Raw genomic sequence first — 21,034 nt, 5'->3', positions numbered from 1 at the left:
CCCCCAGGATTGTTGTTAGTTGGACGGTACCCGTTGTTTCAGACCTGCCGTGGAGTGTGCTTGTTGGTGGTGGGGGAGTATAAACTTTACCATTCTGTTTGGGAACCACCTATAATGTGTGTAGCATGGAAGATATCGAGATCTCTTGGTTGTTATGTTGACAATGAAAGTATGCCGCTCAAAATATTATTCATCTCTATTTCAAAAATCAAGCTCTGGCACCTCTACAAATCAGTGCTTCCCTCTGCGAAGGGCCTATCTATTTACTTTTATGTTGAGTCATCATCCTCTTATTAAAAAGCACCAGTTGGAGAGCACCGCTGTCATTTGCATCCATTATTATTAATTTATATTGAGTATGACTGTGACTGGATCTCTTTTACCATGAATTACAATGTTTAGTCAGTCCTTGATCTTCAGAGGTGCTCTGCATTTATGTTTTGCGGTCTCAAAAAGGGTTAGCGAGATACCATCTTGTTATATCATATTTTTATTGTTTTGAGAAAGTGTTGTCATCCGAGGTTTACTATTATTGCTCGCTAGTTGATTATGCCATTGATATGAGTAAACATGAGACCTAAGTGTTATTGTGAATATGGTTAGTTCATAATCTTTGCTGAAAACTGGAATGATGGCTTTACATATTTACAACAACAAGAGCAAACAGAGTTTGTAAAAGTTTTTCTTTATCACTTTCAGTTTATCAACTGAATGCTTGAGGACAAGCAAAGGTTTAAGCTTGGGGGAGTTGATACGTCTCCGTCGTATCTACTTTTCCAAACACTTTTGCCCTTGTTTTGGACCCTAACTTGCATGATTTGAATGGAACTAACCTGGACTGACGTTGTTTTCAGTAGAATTGCCATGGTGTTATTTTTGTGCAGAAATAAAAGTTCTCGGAATGACCTGAAACTTCACGGAGAATATTTTTGGAAATAATAAAAATACTGGCAAAAGAATCAAGGTGAGGGAGCGCCCCCTGCCACGACGGTGGGGGGCACGCCTACCCCCTGGGCGCGCCCCCTGCCTCATGAGCCCCCTGGTGCTCCACCGACCTCAACTCCAACTCTATATATTCATGCTCGGGGAGAAAAAAATCAGAGACAAGGATTCATCGCGTTTTACGATACAAAGCCGCCGCCAAGCCCTAAACTCTCTCGGGAGGGCTGATCTGGAGTCCGTTCAGGGCTCCGGAGAGGGGAATCCGTCGCCGTCGTCATCATCAACCTTCCTCCATCACCAATTTCATGATGCTCACCGCATGCGTGAGTAATTCCATCGTAGGCTTGCTGGACGGTTATGGGTTGGATGAGATTTATCATGTAATCGAGTTAGTTTTGTTAGGGTTTGATCCCTAGTATCCACTATGTTCTGAGATTGATGTTGCTATGACTTTGCTATGCTTAATGCTTGTCACTAGGGCCCGAGTGCCATGAGTTCAGATCTGAACCTATTATGTTTTCATGAATATATGTGAGTTCTTGATCCTATCTTGCAAGTCATTAGTCACCTACTATGTGTTATGATCCGGCAACCCCGAAGTGACAATAATCGGGACCACTCCCTGTGATGACCGTAGTTTGAGGAGTTCATGTATTCACTATGTGTTAATGCTTTGGTCCGGTACTCTATTAAAAGGGGGCCTTAATATCCCTTAGTTTCCGATAGGACCCCGCTGCCACGGGAGGGTAGGACAAAATATGTCATGCAAGTTCTTTTCCATAAGCATGTATGACTATATTCGGAATACATGCCTACATTACATTGATGAATTGGAGCTAGTTCTGTGTCACCCTATGTTATAACTGTTGCATGGATATCGCATCCGACATAATTATCCATCACCGATCCAATGCCTACGAGCTTTTCATATATTGATCTTTGCTTAGTTACTTTTCCGTTGCCACTGTTACAATTACTACAAAACTGCTACTGTTACTTTTGCCACCGTTACCGTTACTTCCATACTACTTTGCTACTAAATACTTTGCTGCAGATATTAAGTTATCCAAGTGTGGTTGAATTGACAACTCAACTGCTAATACTTGAGAATATTCATTGGCTCCCCTTGTGTCGAATCAATAAATTTGTGTTGAATAGTCTACCCTCGAAAACGGTTGCGATCCCCTATACTTGTGGGTTATCAGGTACCGACTCCGTCAAGGAATCCAAATTGGATGTGCTTTAAAGTCAGCTTGACAAGTTCAAAATGAAGGATGGTGAAGGTGTCGCTGAAATGTACTCTAGGCTTGCTCTCATCACAAATGAGATTGCCGGCTTAGGAAGTGAAGAGATGACCAATAGATTCATCATCGAGAAGATCCTAAGAGCCTTGGATGGAAAATATGATACCATGTGCACATTGATCCAAATGATGCCCAATTACAAAGATCTCAAGCCAACGGAGGTCATTGGAAGAATTTTTTCTTATGAGATGTCACTCAAGGTTAAAGAAGAGCTTAACAACAAGTCAAGTGGTTCTTACAAAGCCTCATGTGATTCTCCTACATCATCAAGTGAGAAACAAGCCTTCAATGAGGAAGTGAGCCTAATGGTGAAGAATTTCAACAAGTTCTACAAGAGTAGAAGCAAAGAAAGAAGTTCCAAGTCAAGGCCCTACAATGACAAAAGATCTTCTAGTCATGAGCGTAATTGCTACAATTGTGGAAGACCCGGACACTACTCCAATGAGCGTACGGCTCCCTATAAAAGAAGAGAAGACTCACCTAAAAGGAGAAGTAGAAGAGAAGAATCACCTCCAAGAGAGAGAAGGAGTAGAGATGATCGTTATGAACGAAGAACCTCTCGCAGAAGCAAGGATTCGGAAAGGAAGGACAAGTCATCAAGGAGCTACACAAAATGAAGACATCAAGCTCACGTTGGTGAATGGGTATCCGGCTCCGACTCCGACCATCACTCCGAGAGAAGTTATCACTCCGACTCCGAATATATTCAAGATGAAGGTGTTGCCAGTCTAGCACTAGTGTCAACCAACTCCTACGACATATTTGACTCACCAAATGAAGGAATTGGAAGATGCTTCATGGCTAAAGGCCCAAAGGTATCGCACCCCGAGTATGTTGATTTCAATAGTGATGAAGATGATTTGCTAGGTGATGATGATTTACTTGTTGACAACTCTAGTGATGAAAACTATGATGAACTTGCTATTAATCATGCTAATCAAGATAAAATGAATGACGATGATAAGAAGGAGATTGAGCGTCTAATTAAAGAACTAAACACTCTTAAGTTAGCTCATGAAACTACCTTAGAAGATCATCGGGAGATTTTAAAGACTCATGAGAAGCTACGCTTTGAAAAGCTCAACCTTGAGCAAGAGCATGGGTTCTTAAAGGAAATCAATGATGATCTTCGTAAGAAAAGTTCTTCTTACATTGCCAAGCGTTTACTCTTGTCTACTTACATGCCACAAGTGAAATCTAGCAACAAGAGCAAGAAAGATTCTTCTTCTAGTAGTAACAATGATCATGTTAAATCCAATATTGTGCTCCTAGTAGTTCTCTTGATTCCAATAATGATTCTCTTAGCAAAGTTACACTTGAGCAAGAAAATAGCTTATTGAAGGGAATTATAGAGAAAGGTGTTTACAAGAGCCTTGTCGGAAGTAAGCAATTTGGGGAAATTGTACGCAAGCAAGGAAGGCACCGGAAGAATCAAGGTGTTGGTTTTGAACGAAAGTTCAATGCCAATGGAGTTGAGTGGGAAGAAGATCAATACCCCAAGACGAAGTTTGTTCCTCAACAAGAGAAGTATGATCCCACTTCTTTCAAGGGGACACAAGCTCAAGATGATCTTCCACCACAAGACCACAAGCAAAAAGGCAAGGACAAGCTTCAAGAGGAGATTGATGCATTTGAAGAAGCTCCCAAGGCCTTGGTCAAGTGGGTTCCCAAGACAACATCAAGCTACTTCATCAAGTACGACTACAACTCCAAGGATTCCCATCAAGTTGATGTGGATCCCGAAGAATAAGAACTAGAGAGTTCTTGAGGGTGACTCCGCCAATGTACCTCACTCATATCATTTTGGCGAGAAAAAGTGCAAACAACTTCCACATCTTGCACTAGTTCTAGGAGTCACAAACCCTCTTGTTGGTAAGACAAGGGACAAGGTAACCTAATGCTTTCATGGACATCATCTTGTGTGAACTTCACTCTATGTCGATGGATATCCTTGCTTGTTCCTTGTGGGACTAACCCGTGTAGGTATTGTAAGTGCAACAAACTCCAATGGATTGCTCTGAATGATCTACATCAACATTGAGCATCCACATCTTCAACATCTACATGAAGTCATCATCAACAAAACCCAAGGTTAGTTCATCCCTCTTAGGGGGGATATCACATCTAGGGGGAGCTTTACTCTAAATATTGAGCTAAAGCAACTCTAATGGTGTGAACACAACAATGCTTTATGTAAAAGTGGTAACCCCACTTGTGCTTAAATGATGAGTTGACCTATGATCAAATGTTCTCATTTGACTCCTAAGTCAATATACTCATATATAGATGACCTAGTCATCGCCACTTGCTTGATAGATACTAGAGTGTTTGTGCATGCTTTGTCACATATTTCATTTGCCATCTTATTGTGTGAGCATGTTGACCGCATATTTTTATCATTCGAGGACATCCATTTGTTGCTTTGATTGTTTGGCTCTTCTTCCTTTGCCAAATGGATGGACAAGAATGCCTAAGAACTTCCTCTAGCTATCTATGCTTTTCTCGTCTCAAACTTTATTCATGCTACATCACAAAGTTTGATCAAGTCAGATTCGAACCCTCTGTGTGAGGAGCACTCGGAGTCACCAATTCGTCATAGACTTAAACTTCCAAAACCTCTCTGTGCATTTCGGTATGACCGATTCATCCTTTTCGGTCTGACCGATTCATCCTTTTCGGTCTGACCGAGTTCACTGAGTTGATCTAGGTTTTCAATCTCAGTGCAACCGATTAGAACCTTTCGGTCACACCGAGTTGCAGTAACCTCTTGCGATTTTGCATCTCGGTGCCACCGAGTTGTTCCACTCGGTCACACCGACAGGGTCAGGATATATATACCGACGGGTCAAATTTTGGAAATTTCTCCAAAACCTCTTCGCCCGCGCGTGTCTTGCTCTGCCGTGTCGGGTCTCCGGATTGTCCTCTCGTTGCCAGCGACCTCCCACAGCTGGTCTCCATCACCGTCAACGGAAATCTACACCGCCGTTGCCGTCGTAGCGAGCTCATCATCGAACTAGGGTATGAATTGGAATCTTTGTGCAATTCGTTCCTCCGATTCTTAGCACAAAGCAAATGCGATGTTTCTTACCATGTATGATATCATCATGTCCAGCAAAAACCTCCTTTAGATTAGATTTGATTCGAAAATTTAGGGTTAGGTTTCCGCCGAACTCATCTCGGACTGACCGAGTTGTGGAAATCGGTCTCACCGATTTGGCTTAGGCCATTGCACTTGCACTTTTCGGTCTGACCGAAACTTGCAAATCAGTGTGACTGAGTTCAACTCTCCGTGAAACCCTAGCAATCTCGGAGTCACCGAACTGTGTCTCGGTCTGACCTATTTCACTAGTTTAGACTCCAAAAGTTGCTTCGGTGTCACCGAGTTTAACAAATCGATAGCTCCGAAATGCTTTCTGTGGAAAACTAAAACTAAGTTTTTGACTCATCAGTTTTGCAAAATATCTGCACTTTGTGATGCTCATCCACTCTATCTCATCTATAACTATTCACAGGATCAGCTGTCAGTTTGCAGTGCCAGAATGTTTGATCAGAGTGATAGCCAGAGTAAGTCTGAAGAGCAGGTGAATCGAAGTGAGGGCACTAGTCCCTCTGGCAGTTATGATGAAGGTAGCAGAAGTACTCCTAGCAACCTGCCTAAGGCTGCTACTAGGCAGAGGAGGAAGAGAAATTCTGACTCTGAAGATGAAGACTATGTAGCTGCTGAGGAGGAGGTCAGCTCCAAGAAAAAGGTTGTCAAGAAAGAGTTTGGCACAACTGCATCTACAAAGCCTGGTATGCATAAGAAGGCTCCTGCAAAAAGAGTGCCCATGTCTAAGGCCAGAGCCTCCACTCTTGAAACTTCCAAATCAACTAGTGGAGAAGCAGCTGGTGAGGGCAAGAAGAAGAAGGAAAGAAAGAGAGGGAGATGGTGCAAGAAAGTGGATCCCATGGCAGAATTTGAGAAGCACTCCTCTGATGAGGATGAAGAGGAAGAAGCAGAGGATGTTGAACTAGCACATAAAGCTCAAAAGATGACGGGGGATGTCATCAAGTCTGGGGCTACCCCTTCTAAGCCCAAGACTTCCCCCAAAGCTTCTGCTCCAGCCCCCAAGAATGCACCAAAGAGGAGCACAAGGAATATACCAGCTGCTGAGAAGAACAAGGCCCCAGTGCCTGAGACTGAAGTTGAAGAAGAAGAAGATGCTGAAGCCCAAGTGCTTAGGAAGCTAAAGCCCAAGATCCCTGACCATGATGAAAATCATCCAGTGGCAGAAAATATGAAGATCAGAAAGGTTGCAGGTCTCAGACTAGGGAGACAATCTGATCCATATGTTGTGAAGAGAAGGACTGCTGTGGACTATAGGTTTCACACCAAAGAGCAGCAAGACTTCTATGAGACTATTCTACTTGATAAGAAGCCAATTGTCTGTGATATGAAGTGGGCGGACTGGAAGTATATTGACAACAATGAAGACCACTTTCCAGGAGTGCATGAGAGCTTCAGACTATGTGGACTAGACAAATTTGTGGGTCAGAAACTCACCAAGTGGAATGATGAACTCATTATGCAATTCTATTCCACATCACAATTCTATCCTGATGGCAAAATTGTCTGGATGTCTGAAGGTACTAGGTACCAATCAACAGTTGCTGAATGGGCCAAACTGATCAATGCCCCTGCAGAGCTTGAGGATGACATAGATGTCTATGCCAAGAAGAAAAAGGATCACAACTCCATGGCTAACATGTACAAGGAGATTCCTGACAAAGCCTTAGAAACTCACAAGATGGGCTCTGTATACTATCTGTTGTCTGGTCTGACCACCATCAACACTATCTTGAGGCATACATTGTTGCCCAAGTCAGGCGATCATAGGATGATCAGAGGCCATTCCATAAATTTGATGCAGTTGTTTGATGTGCCCCAAAAGTTCAAAGTGACGAGTCTGATTGTTGAGACAGTCAAGAGGATAGCTGCAGATCAGAAGAGATCATGTGGGTATGCTCCACACATCCATATGATCATCAACTCCAAGATGGGCACATGCACATACTTATTGGACAAGGAACATCTTCCCTTGAGGCCTGATTTTGAGGAAAACATAGTTGTCATGGATGCTGAAGATCCTACATCTGTAGAGGCTCAAGAGAAGAGGGAGAAAGCTAAAGCTGAGAAGGCAGCAAAGGTGCCAAGTGCTGAAGAGGCTTCTCAAGTGTTTCTCAAGTCAAAGCAAGATCAACTTGGATATCTGATTCAAGCCACCTTGAGGATTGAGAAGGGATTGGCCACCCTGACTCAGAACCAAGAAAGCCTGGAGAGGATCATTGAAACAAAATTCTATGATCTTGACTTGAAGGTGACAGAGATGCAAATAGCAGTTGAGCAGCTCCAGGAAGAAGCTGGGGAGAGGAAAGGGCAGGCTACCATAGATGCGTTTCAGAGGGTGCCTAGGGGACAGAGATTTGCTGCAGTGCCAGTGACTGACACAAGAGCTACTACATCAGCACCTGCAACCACAGCATCAGTAGCACCTCCAGTTGCCACTCCACCAGCTCCAACAACTTCAACAGATGCATTCATCCTTGGAGTCCTCTCAACGCCTCCTCCCGAAGATCAAGCCTAGAGAGACGCATAGCACTATGCATTTTCGAGGTTTTTGGTAACTTGTTGCCAAAGGGGGAGAAAGTGTATAGATCATAGGCTTCGAGAGAGAGAGCTTGCTTCTTTTTTGCTATCTCTTTTGGTTCTTGGTTGATACTTATTTGTGTGCTTGCTTGGATATACTCTATGTTTATGTGTGTGAGATACTTGTATGGTCACGTGTTTGATCATGTCATACCTTAATGCCTATGCTTGAATGATGCTATTATTTATTTCTCGTATATGATCATTCACTTTGCGTTGGTGATGAGTGCATATTTTACTTTCTATCATTTTGAGCGCTCCACCAAGATGTATGTGACATGGAAGATTAACCCATGATCCTAATCGATTGTGCATTTGCATTCAAAAGCAAATTTTAAATAATGCACAAATTTAGGGGGAGCTCTTGCTTATCACATACTTCTCAAAGCGACGATTTCAATCTTATTATCATTTGTCGAAGTTTTGATCTATATGTTGTCATCAATTACCAAAAAGGGGGAGACTGAAAGTGCAACTATCCCTGGGTGGTTTTGGTAATTCCTAACAACATATAGCTCATTGAACAAATGCTCTTTCAAGATGATCATTTCAGAAAGTTGAATGATTGGCATGGCATGGACTAGGAATGTGCACCCCTCAAAATGCTAAGGACACATGTTGGCAAATACTCAAGACTCTACTTTTTCATTTTAGTGATCCAAGATCACATTGAGTCCATAGGAAAAGCCAATACTATTAAAAGGGGATGAGGTGTTGCTTAATGGCTTCCTTGCTCAAAATGCTTAGTGATATGCTCCAAAAGCCCTCAATCACTTTCTCATATCCATATGTCCCAAACCAAAAGTCAAACTTGGCCCCACCGATTTGATCTATCCGGCGCCACCGAGTTCATTTGACATAGCCATAGCCAGAAACCCTAATCAGTTTGGTCTCACCGATACGGATCTCAGTCTCACCGAGATGGGATTGCAAACTCTCCGTTTCCCTTCGTAACATTTCGGTCTAACCGAGATGAGCGATCGGTCCCACCGAGTTCGCAATGCAAACTCTCTGTTTCCTTTTTGTAACGTTTCAGTCTCACCAAAATGAGCGATTGGTCCCACCGAGTTTGCCTGACCAACTCTCTGTTTGCCGATTACAGAAATCAGTCTCACCGAGTTTATGTGATCGGTCTCACTGAAATTACGTTATGCCCTAACCCTAATGAAATCGGTCCCACTGACTTGACATGTCGGTCCCACCGAGTTGACATGTCAGTCCCACCGAAAAGCCTAACGTTCACATTTTGAACTGAATCGGTCTGACCGAGATTGAGTATTAAGTCCCACCGAGTTTGGTAAATTGTGTGTAATGGGTAGATTTTGTGTGGAGGCCATATATACCCCTCCACCCATCCTCCATTCATGGAGAGAGCTATCAGAACGTGCCTACACTTCTATCATTCATTTTCCGAGAGAGAACCACCTACTCATGTGTTGAGACCAAGATATTCCAATCCAACCACAAGAATCTTGATCTCTAGCCTTCCCCAAGTTGCTTTCCACTAAAATCATCTTTCCACCAAATCCAAATCTGTGAGAGAGAGAGAGTTGATTGTTGGGGAGACTATCATTTGAAGTACAAGAGCAAGGAGTTCATCATCAACACACCATCTATTACCTTTTGGAGAGTGGTGTCTCCTAGATTGGTTAGGTGTCACTTGGGAGCCTCCGTCAAGATTGTGGAGTTGAACCAAGGAGTTTGTAAGGGCAAGGAGATCGCCTACTTCGTGAAGATCTACCCAAGTGAGGCAAGTCCTTCGTGGGCAATGGCCATGGTGGGATAGACAAGGTTGCTTCTTTGTGGACCCTTCGTGGGTGGAGCCCTCCGTGGACTCGCGCAACCGTTACCCTTCGTGGGTTGAAGTCTCCATCAATGTGGATGTACGATAGCACCACCTATCGGAACCACGCCAAAAACCTCCGTGTCTACATTGTGTTTGCTCCCTCCAAATTCCTCCCTTTACCTTCATATGCAATGATTTACATTCCACTGCTATACTCTTAGATTTGCATGTGTAGGTTGATTGCTTGACTTGTGCTAAGTTGCTAAAATCTGCCAAGACTTAAAATTGGGAAAAGGCTAGATTTTTATTTGGTCAAGTAGTCTAATCACCCCCCTCTAGACATACTTTCAATCCTACAAATGGGACATGGCATGTGTGAAGAAATGACATTGTTGCAACCAAACATATGACAGGAGCAAGTAATCCACAAGTCAGATGCAACACACAAGGCATATATGTCATGAGGCATGGAAAGGTGAAAATGACAAGTCGAAGCAAGATCTCTAACATGTGCGCAATTAAGTGCTCCAAGATGGCCTATAAGTCTCATGGTGGAAGCAACACAAGTAGTATGATCCATAATATCCTTGCTCAAGAAATATGTCACCTTGAAGGTGTGTCCTTGTGCATCCTTCACAAAGTCAAAGCACAAGCAAGTGCAATATAGAAGCAAGTCGTGGTAGAATGTATGAGGCTTGCTCTCAAGAGCTTGAATGCTCAACTCATGAGAAGTTGAAGTCGACATGAAGTCCAAGTATCCTACACATACACACAACAAAGCAAACAACGTATGTGCATGGTAGATAAACACATCATCCATCGTGATGGTTCTCTTCTTTTGCACATAACCAGTAGAAGCAAACACGCATGAAGAATATGATGCAATAATCTTAATGTTCGTGGCACTAGGCATATGGTGCAAAGAAGGAAGACAAGCATGCTTCACAAGAAATATGTCAAAATCTCCAAATATATGCGATATTGCTATGGGGGCAATCTCGAGCAAGAGTAAAATCATTGTTGCACTCAATACATAGCAAATGATCTACCACGAGAGAGACAACATATGGAGACATATGACAACATTTAGTAGCAATCATGTGCAAAGCATGGCAATAGTGGCTGTCAACCGCATGAAATGAGCAAGTATGAATCATGGGTGATGCACTACAGAAAGCAAGCATAGTAATCATGTCATGCCAACTAGTAGTGAGAAAATGCAACATAATATAAGAAATCATGGCAATCATGTCATGTGAGCAAATAGTAAGCATAGGCAAAGCACATGAAATATCGCAAGCACAAAAGCAAATCATGGTCGAAGTATCAACATAGGAATGGGTCATAAATGGAACATGGCAATAACAAGCAATAGCTCCACCAAGCTTGCAAACACACATGCAAGTACTAGAATTAATCATCATGTGTAATGGAAAGCATGGGTCACAAATGCATGGCAAAGGCGTAGGAATGAGCATATCATGCAAAGTGAACATGGCAAGATGGGCATAAAATATGTAATGGACAATAACCCATAACCATGTGAGGGCCATGTCGGTGTCAAAACCGGCGGATCTCGGGTAGGGGGTCCCTGAAGAAAATATGACCTAGAGGCAATAATAAAGTTGTTATTTATATTTCCTTATATCATGATAAATGTTTATTATTCATGCTAGAATTATATTAACTGGAAACTTAGTACATGTGTGAATACATAGACAAACAGAGTGTCACTAGTATGCCTCTACTTGACTAGCTCGTTGAATCAAAGATGGTTATGTTTCCTAACCATAGACATGAGTTGTCATTTGATTAACGGGATCACATCATTAGAGAATGATGTGATTGAATTGACCCATTCCGTTAGCTTAGCATTTGATCATTTAATATATTGCTATTGCTTTCTTCATGACTTATACATGTTCCTATGACTATGAGATTATGCAACTCCCGAATACCGGAGGAACACTTTCTGTGCTACCAAACGTCACAACGTAACTGGGTGATCATAAAGGTGCTCCACAGGTGTCTCCGGTGGTACTTGTTGAGTTGGCATAGATCAAGATTAGGATTTGTCACTCCGATTGTCGGAGAGGTATCTCTGGGCCCTCTCGGTAATGCACATCACTATAAGCCTTGCAAGCAATGTAACTAATGAGTTAGTTGCGGGATGATGTATTACGGAACGAGTAAAGAGACTTGCCGGTAATGAGATTGAACTGGGTATTGAGATACCGACGATCGAATCTCGGGCAAGTAACATACCGATGACAAAGGGAACAACGTATGTTGTTATGCGGTTTGACCGATAAAGATCTTCATAGAATATGTGGGAGCCAATATGAGCATCCAGGTTCCGCTATTGGTTATTGACCCGAGACGTGTCTCGGTCATGTCTACATAGTTCTCGAACCCGTAGGTTCACACGCTTAACGTTCGGTGACGATCGGTAATATGAGTTTATGTGTTTTGATGTACCGAAGGTAGTTCGGAGTCCCGGATATGATCACGGACATGACGAGGAGTCTCGAAATGGTCGAGACATAAAGATCGATATATTGGATGACTATGTTTGGACTTCGGAAGGGTTTCGAGTGAGTTTGGATGAATACCGGAGTACCGGGGGGTTACCGGAACCCCCCGAGGAGTGTAATGGGCCTCATGGGCCTTGGTGGAGAGAGGAAGGGGCGGCCAGGGCAGGCCGCGCGCCCCCTCCCCCTCTAGTCTGAATTGGAGAAGGAAGGGGGGCGGCGCCCCCCTTTTTCCTTCCCCCTCTCTCATCCTTCCTTCCCACCGACTCATACTCTTGGAAGGGGTGGAATCCTACTCCCGGTGGGAGTAGGACTCCCCTTGGGGCGCGCCTAGGAGGCCGGCCTCCTCCCCCTCCTCCACTCCTTTATATACGGTGGAGGGGGCACCCCATAGACACAAGTTGATCATTGATCTCTTAGCCGTGTGCGGTGCCCCCCTCCAACATAATCCACCTCGGTCATATCGTAGCGGTGCTTAGGCGAAGCCCTGCGTCGGTAGCTTCATAATCACTGTCATCACACCGTCGTGCTGACGGAACTCTCCCTCGAAGCTCTACTAGATCGTGAGTTCATGGGACGTCACCGAGCTGAACGTGTGCAGATCGCGGAGGTGTCGTACGTTCGGTACTAGGATCAGTCGATCGTGAAGACGTACGACTACGTCAACCGTGTTGTCATAACGCTTCCGCATACGGTGTACGAGGGTACGTGGACAACACTCTCCCCTCTCGTTGCTATGCATCACCATGATCTTGCGTCTGCGTAGGAAGTTTTTGAAATTACTACGTTCCCCAACTGTGGTATCAGAGCCAGGTTTATGCGTAGATGTTATATGCATGAGTAGAACACAAGTGAGTTGTGGGCGATACTAGTCATACTGTTTACTAGCATGTCATACTTTGATTCGGCGGTATTGTTGGATGAAGCGGCCCGGACCGACATTACACGTACGCTTACGCGAGACTGGTTCTACCGACGTGCTTCGCACACATGTGGCTGGCGGGTGTCAGTTTCTCCAACTTTAGTTGAATCGAGTGTGGCTACGCCCGGTCCTTGTGAAGGTTAAAACAGCACATACTTGACGAAATATCGTTGTGGTTTTGATGCGTCGGTAAGAACGGTTCTTACTCAGCCTGTAGCAGCCACGTAAAACTTGCAACAACAAAGTAGAGGATGTCTAACTTATTTTTGCAGGGCATATTGTGATGTGATATGGTCAAGACATGATGCTACATTTTATTGTATGAGATGATCATGTTTTGTAACAAAGTTATCGGCAACTGGCAGGAGCCATATGGTTGTCCCTTTATTGTATGAAATGCAATCGCCATGTAATTGCTTTACTTTATCACTAAGCGGTAGCGATAGTCGTAGAAGCAATGGTTGGCAAGACGACAACGATGCTACAATGGAGATCAAGGTGTCGCGCCGGTGACGATGGTGATCATGACGGTGCTTTGGAGATGGAGATCAAAGGCACAAGATGATGACGGCCATATCATATCACTTATATTGATTGCATGTGATGTTTATCTTTTATGCATCTTATTTTTCTTAGATCGATGGTAGCATTATAAGATGATCTCTCACTAAATTTCAAGGTATAAGTGTTCTCCCTGAGTATGCACCGTTGCAAAAGTTCGTCGTGCCGAGACACTACGTGATGATCAGGTGTGATAAGCTCTACGTTCACATACAACAGGTGCAAGATAGTTTTGTACACGCGGAATACTCGGGTTAAACTTGACGAGCCTAGCATATGAAGATATGGCCTCGGAACACTGAGACCGAAAGGTCCAGCGTGAATCATATAGTAGATATGATCAACATAGGGATGTTCACCATTGAAAACTACTCCATCTCACGTGATGACCGGACATGGTTTAGTTGATATGGATCACGTGATCACTTAGATGATTAGAGGGATGTCTATCTAAGTGGGAGTTCTTAAGTAATTTGATTAATTAAACTTTAATTTATCATGAACTTAGTACCTGATAGTATTTTGCATGTCTATGTTGTTGTAGATAGATGGCCCGTGCTGTTGTTCCGTTGAATTTTAATGCATCCCTTGAGAAAGCTAAGTTGAAAGATGATGGTAGCAACTACACGGACTGGGTCTGTAACTTGAGGATTATCCTCATTGCTGCACAGAAGAATTACGTCCTGGAAACACCGCTAGGTGCCAAACCCGCTGCAGGAGCAACACCAGATGTTATAAACGTCTGGCAGAGCAAAGCTGATGACTACTCGATAGCTCAGTGTGCCATGCTTTATGGCTTCGAACCAGGACTTCAACGACGTTTTGAACGTCATGGAGCATATGAGATGTTCCAGGAGTTGAAGTTAATATTTCAAGCAAATGCCCGGATTGAGAGATATGAAGTCTCCAATAAGTTCTACAGCTGCAAGATGGAGGAGAATAGTTCTGTCAGTGAGCATATACTCAAAATGTCTGGGTATAACAATCACTTGATTCAACTGGGAGTTAATCTTCCGGATGATAGTGTCATTGACAGAATTCTTCAATCATTGCCACCAAGCTACAAGAGCTTTGTGATGAACTATAACATGCAAGGGATGGATAAGACAATTCCCGAGCTCTTCGCGATGCTAAAGGTTGCGGAGGTAGAAATCAAGAAGGAGCATCAAGTGTTGATGGTCAACAAGACCACCAGTTTCAAGAAAAAGGGTAAAGGGAAGAAGGGGAATTTCAAGAAGAACGGCAAGCAAGTTCCTGCTCAAGTGAAGAAACCCAAGTCTGGACCTAAGCCTGAGACTGAGTGCTTCTACTGCAAAAGGACCGGTCACTGGAAGCGGAACTGCCCCAAGTATTTGCCGGATAAGAAGGATGGCAGGGTGAACAAAGGTATATGTGATATACATGTTATTGATGTGTACCTTACTAATGCTCGCAATAGCACCTGGGTATTTGATACTGGTTCTATTACTAATATTTGCAACTCGAAACAGGACTACGGATTAAGCGAAGATTGGCTAAGAACGAGGTGACGATGCACGTGGGAAATGGTTCCAAAGTCGATGTGATCGCGGTCGGCACGCTACCTCTACATCTACCTTCGGGATTAGTTTTAGACCCGAATAACTGTTATTTGGTGCCAGCGTTGAGCATGAACATTATATCTGGATCTTGTTTGATGCGAGACGGTTATTCATTTAAATCAGAGAATAATGGTTGTTCTATTTATTTGAGTAATATCTTTTATGGTCATGCACCCTTGAAGAGTGGTCTATTTATATTGAATCTCAATAGTAGTGATACACATATTCATAATATTGAAGCCAAAAGATGCAGAGTTGATAATGATAGTGCAACTTATTTGTGGCACTGTCGATTAGGTCATATTGGTGTAAAGCGCATGAAGAAACTCCATTCTGTTGGACTTTTGAAATCACTTGATTATGAATCACTTGGTACTTGCGAACCATGCCTCATGGGCAAGATGACTAAAACGCCGTTCTCCGGAACAATGGAGCGAGCAACAGATTTGTTGGAAATCATATATTCTGATGTATGTGGTCCAATGAATGTTGAGGCTCACAGCGGGTATCGTTATTTTCTCACCTTCACAGATGATTTGAGAAGATATGGGTATATCTACTTGATGAAACATAAGTCTGAAACATTTGAAAAGTTCAAAGAATTTCAGAGTGAAGTGGAAAATCATCGTAACAAGAAAATAAAGTTTCTACGATCTGATCGTGGAGGAGAATATTTGAGTTATGAGTTTGGTCTTCATTTGAAACAATGTGGAATAGTTTCGCAACTCACGCCACCCGGAGCACCACAGCGAAATGGTGTGTCCGAACGTCGTAATTGCACTTTACTAGATATGGTGCGATCAATGATGTCTCTTACTGATTTACCGCTATCGTTTTGGGGTTATGCTTTAGAGACGACTGCATTCACGTTAAATAGGCCACCATCTAAATCCGTTGAGACGACGCCTTATGAACTGTGGTTTGGCAAGAAACCAAAGTTGTCGTTTCTTAGAGTTTGGGGCTGCGATGCTTATGTGAAAAAGCTTCAACCTGGTAAGCTCGAACCCAAATCGAAGAAATGTGTCTTCATAGGATACCCAAAGGAGACTGTTGGGTACACCATCTATCACAGATCCGAAGGAAAGACATTCGTTGCTAAGAATGGATCCTTTCTAGAGAAGGAGTTTATCTCGAAAGAAGTGAGTGGGAAGAAAGTAGAACTTGATGAGGTAATTGTACCTGCACCATTATTGGAAAGTAGTCCATCACAGAAATCAGTTCCTGTGACTCCTACACCAATTACTGAGGAAGCTAATGATGATGATCATGTAACTTCAGATCAAGTTACTACCGAACCTCGTAGGTCAACCAGAGTAAGATCCACACCAGAGTGGTACGGTAATCCTGTTCTGGAGGTCATGTTACTTGACCATGACGAACCTACGAACTATGAGGAAGCGATGATGAGCCCAGATTTCGCAAAATGGCTTGAGGCCATGAAATCTAAGATGGGGTCCATGTATGAGAACAAAATGTGGACTTTGGTTGGCTTGCCCGATGATCGGCAAGCCATCGAGAACAAATGGATCTTCAAGAAGAAGACAGACACTGACGGTAATGTTACTGTCTACAAAGCTCGACTTGTTGCGAAAGGTTTTCGACAAGTTCAAGGAGTTGACTACGATGAGACCTTCTCACCCGTAGCGATGCTTAAGTCCGTCCGAATCATGTTAGCAATTGCCGCATTTTATGATTATGAAATTTGGCAAATGGATGTAACGACTGCATTCCTGAATGGATTTCTGGAAGAAGAGTTGTATATGATGCAACCTGAAGGTTTTATCGATCCAAAGGATGCAAACAAAGTGTGCAAGCTCCAACGATCCATCTATGGACTGTTGCAAGCATCTCAGAGTTGGCATAAACGTTTTATAGTGTGATCAAAGCATATGGTTTTATACAGACTTTTGGAGAAGCCTGTAGTTACAAGAAAGTGAGTGGGAGCTCTGTAGCATTTCTAATATTATATGTGGATGACATGTTGTTGATTGGAAATGATATAGAATTTCTGGATAGCATAAAAGGATACTTGAATAAGAGTTTTTCAATGAAAGACCTCGGTGAAGCTGCTTATATATTGGGCATCAAGATCTATGGAGACAGATCAAGACGCTTAATTGGACTTTCACAAAGCACATACCTTGATAAAGTTTTGAAGAAGTTCAAAATGGATCAAGCAAAGAAAGGGTTCTTGCCTGTGTTACAAGGTGTGAAGTTGAGTCAGACTCAATGCCCGACCACTGCAGAAGATAGAGAGAAAATGAAAGGTGTTCCCTATGCTTCAGCCATAGGCTCTATCATGTATGCAATGCTGTGTACCAGACCTGATGTGTGCCTTGCTATTAGTTTAGCAGGGAGGTACCAAAGTAATCCAGGAGTGGATCACAGGACAATGGTCAAGAACATCCTGAAATACCTGAAAAGGACTAAGGATATGTTTCTCGTTTATGGAGGTGACAAAGAACTCGTCGTAAATGGTTACGTCGATGCAAGATTTGACACTGATCCGGATGACTCTAAGTCACAAACCGGATACGTGTTTATATTGAACGGTGGAGCTGTCAGTTGGTGCAGTTCTAAGCAAAGCGTCGTGGCGGGATCTACGTGTGAAGCGGAGTACATAGCTACTTCGGAAGCAGCAAATGAAGGAGTTCATATCCGATCTAGGTGTCATACCTAGTGCATCGGGTCCAGTGAAAATCTTTTGTGACAATACTGGTGCAATTTCCTTGGCAAAGGAATCCAGATTTCATAAGAGAACCAAGCACATCAAGAGATGCTTCAATTCCATCCACTATCAAGTCAAGGAGAGAGACATAGAGATTTGCAAGATACATACGGATCTGAATGTTGCAGAACCATTGACTAAGCCTCTCTCACGAGCAAAACATGATCAGCACCAAGACTCCATGGGTGTTAGAATCATTACTGTGTAATCTAGATTATTGACTCTAGTGCAAGTGGGAGACTGAAGGAAATATGCCTAGAGGCAATAATAAAGTTGTTATTTATATTTCCTTATATCCTGATAAATGTTTATTATTCATGCTAGAATTGTATTAACTGGAAACTTAGTACATGTGTGAATACATAGACAAACAGAGTGTCACTAGTATGCCTCTACTTGACTAGCTCGTTGAATCAAAGATGGTTATGTTTCCTAACCATAGACATGAGTTGTCATTTGATTAACGGGATCACATCATTAGAGAATGATGTGATTGACTTGACCCATTCCTTTAGCTTAGCATTTGATCGTTTAGTATATTGCTATTGCTTTCTTCATGACATATACATGTTCCTATGACTATGAGATTATGCAACTCCCGAATACCGGAGGAACACTTTGTGTGCTACCAAACGTCACAACATAACTGGGTGATCATAAAGGTGCTCTACAGGTGTCTCCGATGGTACTTGTTGAGTTGGCATAGATCAAGATTAGGATTTGTCACTCCGATTGTCGGAGAGGTATCTCTGGGCCCTCTCGGTAATGCACATCACTATAAGCCTTGCAAGCAATGTAACTAATGAGTTAGTTGCGGGATGATGTATTACGGAATGAGTAAAGAGACTTGCCGGTAACGAGATTGAACTAGGTATTGAGATACCGACGATTGAATCTCGGGCAAGTAACATACCGATGATAAAGGGAACAACGTATGTTGTTATGCGGTTTGACCGATAAAGATCTTCGTAGAATATGTGGGAGCCAATATGAGCATCCAGGTTCCGCTATTGGTTATTGACCGGAGACGTGTCTCGGTCATGTCTACATAGTTCTCGAACCCGTAGGGTCCGCACGCTTAACGTTCGGTGACGATCGGTAATATGAGTTTATGTTTTTTGATGTACCGAAGGTAGTTCGGAGTCCCGGATATGATCACGGACATGACGAGGAGTCTCGAAATGGTCGAGACATAAAGATCAATATATCGGATGACTATGTTTGGACTTCGGAAGGGTTCCGAGTGAGTTTGGACGAATACCGGAGTACCGGGGGGTTACCGGAACCCCCTGGGGAGTGTAATGGGCCTCATGGGCCTTGGTGGAGAGAGGAAGGGGCGGCCAGGGCAGGCCGCGCGCCCCCTCCCCCTCTAGTCTAAATTGGACAAGGAAGGGGGGGCGGCGCCCCCCTTTTTCCTTCCCCCTCTCTCCTCCTTCCTTCCCTCCTACTCCTACTCTTGGAAGGGGTGGAATCCTACTCCCGGTGGGAGTAGGACTCCCCTTGGGGCGCGCCTAGGAGGCCGGCCTCCTCCCCCTCCTCCACTCCTTTATATACGGTGGAGGGGGCACCCCATAGACACAAGTTGAGCATTGATCTCTTAGCGGTGTGCGGTGCCCCCCTCCACCATAATCCACCTCGGTCATATCGTAGCGGTGCTTAGGCGAAGCCCTGCGTCGGTAGCTTCATCATCACCGTCATCACGCCGTCGTGCTGACGGAACTCTCCCTCGAAGCTCTACTGGATCGTGAGTTCGTGGGACGTCACCGAGCTGAACGTGTGCATATCGCGGAGCTGTCGTACGTTCGGTACTAGGATCGGTCGATCGTGAAGACGTACGACTACATCAACCGCTTTGTCATAACGCTTCCGCTTGCGGTCTATGAGGGTACGTGGACAACACTCTCCCCTCTCGTTGCTATGCATCACCATGATCTTGCGTGTGCGTAGGAAATTTTTGAAATTACTACGTTCCCCAACAGTCCCGAACTGTGCATCTAAGGTCGATGGTAACAGGAGACGGGGGACACAATGTTTACCTAGGTTCGGGCCCTCTCTATGCAGGTTATACCCTACTTCCTGCTTGATTGATCTTGATGAATATGATTATTACAAGAGTTGATCTACCACGAGATCGTAATGGCTAAAACCCTAGAAGTCTAGCCTCTCTAACTACAATTATGATTGATTGGCCTCTACGGACCTAGCCCTCTGGTTTATATAGACACCGGAGGGATCTTGGGTTACATAAGGTCGGTTATAGAGAAAGGAATCCTCATATTTGGATGCCAAGCTTGCCTTCCACGCCAAGGAGAGTCCCATCCGGACACGGGTAGAGTCTTCGATCTTTGTATCTTCATAGCCCATCAGTCTAGCCCATATCTAATAGGTCGGACGCCCGAGGACCCCTTAGTCCAGGACTCCCTCAGTAGCCCCTGAACCAGACTTCAATGACGAGGTGTCTGGCGCGCAGATAGTCTTCGGCATTGCAAGGCGGGTTCCTCCTTCGATGACTTCAAAGTGATGTATTCGGCATTCCATTTAATGTCATACCCCTCGGCTTCTGTGTATCAACAACTTCAGCTTCCACGTGTCGAGCGAATGCGAGAAGTCAGGGTGTTTTTACACATAACACCCCGACCATGTAAGGAGGAGTGGCTATTTAAAGAGATTGGATCTCAGATCCGTTCAGTGTCACGCGGAAAAATCTCAGAGCTTGCTAGGAAAGACCACTCCAACATGGCTAGCGCTCCCCGCTCCTCCCGTCCGTGCGTCCCAGAAAAAGGCGATTGGGAGAAATGTTCTGTATCCCACGGTCAGCTAGTGAAGCTGCAAACACAGGGATTTCTTCCCCCCGCGGATCTGGTCCCTGTTCGGGCAGGGTTGACCTCCTTCAATGACGGGGTCCAAGTGGAGAATTTCCCCAATCCATCTGGGGGGAACGAGTGTGCTTCGTCCCTTATTTGCTAAGAGGTGTCGAATTTCCAATTCATCCGT

Source organism: Triticum aestivum, chromosome 5D (genome assembly GCF_018294505.1).
Source record: "Triticum aestivum cultivar Chinese Spring chromosome 5D, IWGSC CS RefSeq v2.1, whole genome shotgun sequence".
Taxonomy (NCBI): domain Eukaryota; kingdom Viridiplantae; phylum Streptophyta; class Magnoliopsida; order Poales; family Poaceae; genus Triticum; species Triticum aestivum.
Note: the sequence above shows the minus strand (reverse complement) of the source record.